This window comes from Budorcas taxicolor, chromosome 13 (assembly GCF_023091745.1).
Source record: "Budorcas taxicolor isolate Tak-1 chromosome 13, Takin1.1, whole genome shotgun sequence".
Taxonomy (NCBI): Eukaryota; Metazoa; Chordata; class Mammalia; order Artiodactyla; family Bovidae; genus Budorcas; species Budorcas taxicolor.
In genome coordinates, this window is record NC_068922.1 from 46896100 (window position 1) to 46906530 (window position 10431).

The window sequence follows — 10431 nt, forward strand, 5'->3', positions numbered from 1 at the left end:
AGCTCAGATATGCAGATGACATCACCCTAATGGCAGAAAGAGAAGAGGAACTAAAGAGCTTCTTGATGAAGGTGAAAGAGGAGAGTGAAAAAGTTGACTTAAAACTCAGTATTCAATAAATGAAGATCATGGCATCTGGTCCCATCACCTTACGACAAACAGATGGGGACAAAGTGGAAACAGTGACAGATTTTATTTTCTTGGGCTCCAAAATCACTGCAGGTGGTGACTGTAGTCATGAAATTAAAAGATGCTTGTTCCTTGGAAGAAAACCTATGACAAACCTAGAGAGCATATTAAAAAGCAGAAACATTATTTTGCCAACAAAGGTCCATCTAGTCAAAGATACGGTTTTTCCAGTAGTCATGTGTGGATGTGAGAGGTGGACCATAAAGAAGGCTGAATGCTGAAGAATTGATGTTTTTGAGCTGTGATGTTGAAGAAGATTCTCAAGAATCCCTTGGATTGCAAGATCAAACCAGTCAATCATAAAGGAAATCAGTCTTGAATATTCACTGGAAGGACTGATCTGAAGCTCCAATACTTTGGCTACATGATGCAAAGAGCAAACTCATTAGAAAAGACCCTGAGGCTGGGAAAGATTGAAGGCAGGAGAAGAAAGGGACGACAGAGGATGAGATGCCAGTTGGATGCCAGTTGGATGGCATCACTGACTCAATGGACATGAGTATGAGCAAGCTCCAGGGGTTGGTCAAGGACAGGGAAGCCTGGTGTGCTATGATCCATGGGGTTGTAAAAAGTCAGACACAGCTGAGCGACTGAACAAGAACAACAACATACATTCATGTGAATGGATACATATATATATACATATATATATATATATATATATATATATATATATATATTAGGGTTTTTCAACCTCAGCACTATTGACTTTGGGGGCTAGGTCATTCTTTGTTGTGAGGACTGTCCTGTGCATTGAAACATGTTTAGCAGTATCCTTCGCCCTTACCCACGAGATGCCAGGAGCATGGCCCCCAGTCATGACAATCAAAAATGTCTCAGGACATTACCACTGTCCCCAGGGAACTAAACTGCCCCCAGTTGAGAACATTTGGCATATGTATATGTAAGTGAATGAAAGGCCAGCTCTCTCAGGTAACAGTATTATTAGAATTTTTCTCAAGTATTTTATTCTGAAATTTTTCAGAAACGAAATTTAAGAAGACAGGAATAGCAATATACTTTTGGCTAGTCTATCCTTAATATTTACTATCCTTACATTATAACACATCTGTCCATCCCTTTATCCATTCAATAATTCATCTTATTTTTCACAAAAAGATGTCCTTTTCATCACAGGGGACTGCAATGCAAAAGTACAAAGTCAAGCAATACCTGGAGTAATAGGCAAGTTTGGCCTTGAAGTACAAAACAAAGCAGGGCAAGGGATAACAGTTTTGCCAAGAGAACACACTGGTCATAGCCAACACCTTCTTCCAACAACACAAGAGAAGACTCTACACATGGATATCACCAGATGGTCGATACCGAAATCAAATTAATTATATTCTTTGCAACTGAATATGAAGAAGCTCTTTACAGTCAGCATAAACAAGACCAGGAGCTGACTGTGGGTCAGATTATGAACTCCTTGTTGCCAAATTCACATTTAGATTGAAGAAATTAGGGAAAACCACTAGACCATTCAGGTGTGACCTAAATCAAATCACCTATGATTATACAGTGGAAGTGAGAAATAGATTGAAGGGATTAGATCTGATAGAGTGCCTGAAGAACTATGGACGGAGGTTCGTGACATTGTACAGGAGGCAGTGATCAAAATAATCCCCAAGAAAAAGAAATGCAAAAAGGCAAAATGGCTGTCTTAGGAGGCCTTACAAATAGCTGTGAAAAGAAGAGAAGCCAACAGCAAAGGAGAAAAGGAAAGATATAAGCATCTGAATGCAGAGTTCCAAAGAATAGCAAGGAGAGATAAGAAAGCCTTCCTCATCAATCAGTGTGAAGAAATAGAGGAATGGGAAAAACCAGAGATCTCTTCAAGAAAATTAGAGATACCAAGGGAACATTTCATGCAAAGATGGGCACAATAAAGGACAGAAATGCTATGGACCTAACAGAAGATATTAAGAAGAGGTGGCAAGAATATACAAAAGAACTATACAAAAAAATTTTCATGACACAGATAACCGTGGTGGTATGATCACTCACCCAGAGCCAGACATCCTGGAATGCAAACTCAAGTGGGCCTTAGGAAGCAGTAGCTAACAAAGTAGCTTAACAAAGCTAGTGGAGGTGATGGAATTCCAGCTGAGCTATTTTCAAATCTTAAAAGATGATGCTGTTGAAGGTCTGCACTCAATATGACAGCAAATTTGGAAGATTCAGCAGTGGCCACAGGACTGGAAGGTCAGTTTTCATCCCAATCTCAAAGAATGTTCCATCTACTGCACAGTTGCACTCATTTCACATACTAGAAAAGCAATGCTCAAAATTCTCCAAGCCAGGCTTCAACAGTACATGAACCATGAAATTCCAGATGTTCAAGCTGTATTTAGAAAAGGCAGAGGAACCAGAGATCAAATTGCCAACATCCACTAGATTATAGAAAAAGCAAAAGAGTTCCAGAAAAACATCTACTTCTGCTTTATTGATTACACCAAAGCCTTTGACTGTGTAGATCGCAACAAACTGGAAAATTCTTCAAGAGATGCAAATACCAGACCACCTTACCTGTTTCCTGAGAAATCTGTATGCAGGTCAAGAAGCAACAGTGAGAACAGGACACGGAACAACAGATTGGAAAGGAGTACGTCAAGACTGTATATTGTTACCCTGCTTATTTAACTTATATGCAGAGTACATCATGTGAAATGCTGGGCTGGATGAAGCACAAGCTTGAATGAAGATTGCTGGGAGAAATATCAATAACCTCAGATATGCAAATGACACATCCTTATGGCAGAAAGCAAAGAAGAACTAGAGAGCCTCTTGATTGAAGTGAAAGAGGAGAGTGAAAAAGTTGGCTTAAAAACACAAGGTTCAGAAAACTAAGTCATGGCATCTGGTCCCATCATTTCATGGCAAATAGAAGGGGAAACAATGAAAACAGTGAGAGACTTTGTTTCTTGGGGCTCCAAAATCACTGCAGATGGTGACTGCAGCCATGAAATTAAAAGACGCTTGCTCCTTGAAAGAAAAGCTATGACCAACCTAGACAGCATATTAAAAAGCCAAGACATTACTTTGCCAACAAAGGTCCATCTAGTCAAAGCTATGTTTTTTTCAGTAGTCATATATGGATTTAAGGGCTGGACTATAAAGAAAGCTGAGTGCTGAAGAATTGATGCTTTTGAACTGTGGTGTTGGAGAAGACTCTTGAGAGTCCCTTGGACTGCAAGATCCAACCAGTCCATCCTAAAGAAAATCAGTCCTGAATATTCATTGGAAGGACTAATGCTAAAGTTGAACCTCCAATATTTTGGCCACCTGATGTGAAGAACTGACTCATTGGAAAAGACCCTGAGCCTGGGAAAGATTGAAGACAGGAGGAGAAGAGGAAGACAGAAGATGAGATGGTTGGATGGCATCACCAACTCGATGGATATGAGTTTGAGCAAGCTCCAGGAGTTGGTGATGGACAGGAAGCCTGGCAGGCTGTAGTCCATGGGGGCACAAAGAGTTGGACACAACTGTGTGATTAACTGAACTGAACCTTTAACATTTACTATCCTTTACACTATCACACATCTGTCCATCCCTTTATCCATTCAATAATTCATCTTATTTTTCATACATTTCAAAGTAAATTAGAAACAAAACATGTCTTAGCAATTTAAGAAGTTGAAATCATACTAAGTATCTTTTCCAATCACAGTAGTATTAAATTAAAAATCAACAGTAGAAAAAAGCGGAAAAATTCACAAATATGTGGAAATTACACAACACACTCCTGAACCAAAGAGACAAAGAAGAAACAAAAAAGAAATTAAAAAACATCTTAAATAGAAACAGAAGCAAACACACTAACAGTTATGAGATACACCAAAAGCACCTCTAAGAGGGAAGTTTATAGCAATACATACCTACATTAAGAAAAAACAAAAGATCGCAAATGAAAAATCTAATTTTAAACCTTAAAGAACTAGAAAAAGAAAAAACTAAACCTACAACTAGCAAAAAAGAAGGAAACAGCAAATATCAGAGCAGAAATAAATGAAATGGAAACCAGAAAAAAGATAGAAAAGGTCAATGAAACTAAGAGCTGGGTTTTTTTAACAAGATAAACAAGTAGAAATATATAAGTTGAATCAATAATTACATTTATTGATTTGTATATATTGAACCATACTTGTATTCCAAGGGAAAATCTCACTTGATCACAGTTCATGATCCTTTTAATAGACTCTCAAAATTCAGTTTACCAGTATTTTGTTGAGAATTTTTCTACTTATATTAATCTAGTATTTTGACCTGTTGTTGTTCAGTCACTCAGTTGCGTTGGACTTTTTGCGACCCTATGGACTGCAGCATGCCAGGCTTCCCTGTCCTTCACTATCTCCTAAAGTTTGCTCAAACTCATGTCCATTGAGTCAGTGATCCCATCCAATCTCATTCTCTGTCACCCTCTTCTGCCCTCAATCTTTCCCAGCAACGGGGTCTTTTCCAGTGAGTCGGCTTATAGTTTTTTTTGTTTGTTTGTTTGTTTGTTTGTAACGTCTTTATCTGACTTTGGTATCTGGCCTTGCAAAATGAGTTTGAGTGTTCCATCCTCTTCAATTTTTTGTAAGAATTTGAGAAGGACCACTATTAACACTTCTTTAGACATTGGGTAGAATTCACCAGGGAAACCATCTGATCTTGGGCTTTCCTTTGTTGGGAGGTTTCTAACTGTGGATGCTCAATATCACTAATACTTAGGGGAATGCAAATCATGCAAACTATTAAATACAGGCTGGATCAACAATAAAGTCCTGCTGTACAGCACAGGGAAATATGTTCATCACTCTGTGATAAACTATGATGGAAACAATATGAAAAAGAATATGCATGTGTATAACTGAGTCACCTGACTATACAGCAGTAATTAAATATGACATTATAAATCAACTATACCTCAATAAATTATTTTTTTTAACACAATGAGATATCATTTCACACCTGTTAGAATGGCTATCATTACAAAGACATGAGACAACAAGCGTTGGCGAGGATGCAGGAAAATTGAAACTCTTAAGAACTACAAGTGAGACTGTAAAATGGGGCAGCCACTATAGAAAACAGTTTCTGAAAACACAATGACCTAACAGCTATGGGAAGAGGTGAAAGCAGTTCTAAGAGGGAAGCTTATAGCAATACAAGTTTACCTCAAGCATGAGAAAAACATCAAATGAACAACCTTACGTTACACCTAAGCAAACGAAAAAGCACAAAACCCACCAAAGTTGGTAGAAGGAAAGAAACTATAAAGATAAGAGTAGAAATAAATGAAAAGGAAACAAAGGAAACAATAGCAAAGATCAATAAAACTAAAAGCCAGCTCTTTGAGACGATTAACAACATTGGCAAACCATTAGCCAGACTTATCAAGAGAAAAAGGAAGATGACACAAATCAATAAAATTAAAAATGAAAAAGAAGTTACAATGGACAATGCAGAAATAGAAAGGGTCATAAGAGACTACTACGAGCAACTCTATGCCAATAAAATGGATAACCTGGAAGAAACAGACAAATTCTTAGAAAAGGACAACCTTCCAAAACTGAACCAGGAAGAAAGAGAAATCACACACAGACCAGTCACAAGCACTGAAATCGAAATTGTGATCAAAAATATTCCAACAAACAAAAGCTCAAGGTCAAATGGCTTCACAGTTTAATTCTATCAAACATTTGGAGAAGAGCTAACACCTATGCTTCTCAAATTCTTCCAAAAACGTTGCAGAGGGAGGAAAACTCAAAACTCATTCTATGAGGCCACAATCACCCTGATACCAAAACCAGGTAAAGATATCACATAAAAAGAAAATTACAGGCTAATATCACTGATGAACATAGACACAAAAATCCTGGAACAATATACTAGCAAACAAATCTGACAACACATTAAAAGGATCATACACCATGATCAAGTGGGATTTATCCCAGGGGTACAAGACTTCTTCAGTATATGCAAATCAATCAAAGTGATACACCATATTAACAAATTGAAAGATAGAAACCATATAATCATCTCAACAGCTGCAGAAAAAGCTCCTGAAAAATTCAATGCTGATTTATAATAAAAGAAATGCTCCAGAAAATGGGCATAGAAGGAACATACCTCAAAATAATAAAGGCCATATATGACAAACCCAGAGTAAACATTATTCTCAATGGTGAAAAACTGAAAGCACTTTCTCTAAGATCACAAATAAGACAAGGGTGCCCACTCTCACCAATATTATTCAGTATAGTTTCAGAAGTCCTAGCCATGGCAATCAGAGAAATGAAAGCAATCCAGATTGAAAAAGAAGTAAAACCCTTACTATTTGCAGATGATACAATACTATTCATAGAAAACCCTGAAGATGCCACCAGAAAATTACTAGAGCTAATCAATGAATTTACTTAAAGTTGCAGGATACAAAAATTAATACACAGAAATCCCTTGCATTCCTATACACTAAGAATGAAAAATCAGAAAGAGAAATTTAGGAAACAATCCCATTTACCACTGGAACAACAACAAAAAATAAAATATCTAGGAATAAACTAAACAGACAAAAGACCTATGTGTATGTGCTCGGTTTCTCAGTGGTATCTGACTCTCTGCAGCCCCATAGACGGTAGCCCACCAGGCTCCTCTGTCCATGGAATATTCCAAGCAAGAATACTGGAGCCAGTTGCATTTCCTGTTCCAGAGGATCATCCCAATCTAGGGACTGAACCCATGTCTCTTGTGCTTCCTGCACTGGCAAGTGGATTCTTTACCACTGAGCCACCTGGAAAGCCCAAAGCCCTGTATACAGAAAACTATAAGACACTAATGAAAGAAATCAAAGATGACACAAACAAATGGAGAGATATATCAAGTTCCTGGATTGGAAGAATCAATATTGTGAAAATGACTATACTACCCTAAGCAATCTACAGATTCAATGCAATCCCTATCAAATTACCAATTGCATTTTTTGCAGAACTAGAACCAAAAAACTTCACAATTTCTGTGGAAATACAAAGGATCCCAAATAGCCAAAACAATCTTGAGAAAGTAGAATAGAGCTGGAGGAATCAACCTTCCTGACTTCAGACTCTACTACAAAGCTACAGTCATCAAGACAATATGGTACTGGTACAAAAACAGAAATATAGATCAGTGGAACAAGATGCAAAGCCCAGAGATAAACCCATGCACCTATAGGCAACTTATCTCTGACAAAGGAAGCAAGAATATATAACAGAGAAAAGAGTCTTTCAGTAAGTTGTGCTAGGAAAACTGGACCTATGCATAAAAGAATGAAATTAGAACACTTCCTAATAACATACACAAAAATAAACTCAAAATAAATTAAAGATCTAAATGTAAAGCTAAAAACTATGAAACTCTTAAGAGGAAAATATAGGCAGAACACTCAGACATAAATCACAGCAATATCCTCTTTGACCTGCCTCTTGCTGCTGCTGCTAAGCTGCTTCAGTCGTGTCCGACTCTGTGCGACTCCATAGATGGCAGCCCACCAGGCTCCCCCATCTCTGGGATTCTCCAGGCAAGAACACTGGAGTGGGTTGCCATTTCCTTCTCCAATGCATGAAAGTGAAAAGTGAAAGTGAAGTCACTCAGTCGAGTCTGACCCTCAGTGACCCCATGGACTGTGTAGCCTTCCAGGCTCCTCCGTCCATGGGATTTTCCAGGCAAAAGTACTGGAATGGGGTGCCCTTGCCTTCTCCGCTGCCTCCTAGAGTAATGGAAATAAAAACAAAAATAAACAAGTGGGACCTAATTAAACTTTAAAGTTTTACACAGCAAAGGAAATGATGAACAAGATGAAAAGACAACCCTCAGAACGGAAGAAAATAATTGCAAATGAAACAACTGTCAAAAGATTATAATCTCCAAAATATACAAGCAGTTCATATAGCTCAATACTAGAAAAACAAACAACCCAATCAAAAAATGGTCAGAAGACCTAAACAGACATTTCTCCAAAGAAGACATACAGATGGTCAACAAACACACGAAAAGATGCTCAACATCGCTCATTAATCAGTTCAGTTCAGTTCAGTCTCTCAGTCGTGTCTGACTCTTTGCAACCTAATGGACTGCGGCATGCCAGGCCTCCCTATCCATCACCAACTCCTGGAGTTGACTCAAACTCATGTCCATTGAGTCAGTGATGCCACCCAACCATCTCATTGTCTATTTCCCTGATGCTGGGAAAGATCCTTCAGTCTTTCCCAGCATCAGGCTCTTTTCCAATGAGTCAGTTCTTCTTATCAGGTGGCCAAATTATTGGAGTTTCAGCTTCAGCATCAGTCCTTCCAATGAATATTCAGGACTGACTTCCTTTAGGATGGACTGGTTGGATCTCCTTGTAGTCCAAGAGACTCTCAAGAGTCTTCTCCAACACCACAGTTCAAAAGCATCAGTTCTTCGGCACTCAGCTTTCTTTATATTCCAACTCTCACATCCATACATGACTACTGGAAAAACCACAGCTTTGACTAGACAGACCTTTGTTGGCAAAGTAATGTCTTGGCTGTTTAATATGCTGTCTAGGTTGGTCATAATTTTTCTCCCAAGGAGCAAGTGTCTTTTAATTTCATGACTACAGTCACCATCTGCAGTGATTTTGGAGCCCCCCAAAATAAAGTCTGTCACTGTTTCCCCATCTACTTGCCATGAAGCGATGGGACCAGATGCCATGATCTCAGTTTTCTGAATGTTGAGTTTTAAGCCAACTTTTTCACTCTCCTCTTTCACTTTAATCAAGAGGCTCTTTAGTTCTTTGCTTTCTGCCATAAGGGTGGTGTCATCTATATATCACATTGGTCAGAATGGCCATTATCCAAAAAAAAAAAATCTACAAACAATAAATCCTGGAGAATGTATGGAGAAAAGGGAACCCTCTTGCACAGTTGGTGGGAATGTTGACACAGCCACTGTGGAGAATGGTATGGAGATGCCTTAAAAAAAAAAAAAAGAAAAAACAAAACTAGGACTTAAACTACCATATGACCCAGCAATGCCACTATGGGGCATATACCCTGAGAAAACCTTAGCTGAAAAAGACACACGTACCCCAATGTTTATTACAGCACTATTTACACTAGATAGGACATGGAAGCGACTTAGATGCCCATCAACAGATAAATGGATAAAGAAGTTGGTACATATATACAAAGAATTATTACTCAGTCATAAAAAGGAATACATTTAAGTTAGTTCTAGTGAGGTAGATGAACCTACAGCCTGTTATACCAAGTGAAGTAAGTCAGAAAGAGAAAAACAAATACTGTATATCAATGCACATATATGGAATCTAGAACAATGGTACTGATGAACCTATATCTTCAGGATAGAAATAGAGGTGTAGGTATAGAAAACAGACTGGACACAGTGGGGGAAAGAAAGGGTGGGACGGATTTGAGAGAATAGCCCTGAAACATATACATTATCATGTGTCAAATGGATAGCTATTGGGAAGTTGCTGCATAACACAGGGAGCTCAACTGAGTACTCTGAGACAACCTAGAAGGGTGGGATGAGATGGGGCGTGGGAGAGAGGGAGGTTCAAGAAGGAGGGAACATATGTATATTTATGGTTGATTCATGTTGTTGAATGGGAGAAACCAACACAACGTTGTAAAGCAATTATCCTCCAATTAAAAAAAACAAAAAAACAAAAAAACACAGTATGGCAGTTTCTCAAAAACTTAAAAATAGAACTGCCATACAATTCAGCAATTCTACTTCTGGGTACATACCCAAAAGAACTGAAAGTAGGACCTTGAAGTGATATTTGTACACCCGTGTTCTTCACAGCATTTATAACAAAAGCCACTCAGGTACCTATTAGCTGATGACTAGATTAACAATGTGGATGACTAGATTAATAATACATATATACAATTCAGACTTAAAAATGAACGATACCCTGTCATATGTCACACATGGATGAACCATGGGGACGTTATGCCAAGTGAAATAATCTAGTCACAAAATGACAAATACTGTATAATTTTGCTTAAATGAGGTACCTAGGTCAAATCCAAAGAGACAAGAAAGTAGAATGGTGGTTGCCAGGGGTTGGGGAAAGGGAAATGGCAAGTTACTACTGATATTTAATGGATGTAGTTTTAATTTTGCAAGATGAAGAGTTCTGTGGATGGATAATGTGATGGCTGCACAACAATATGAATGTACTTAAGGCTACTGAACTGTACACTTACAAATGGTTATAATGGT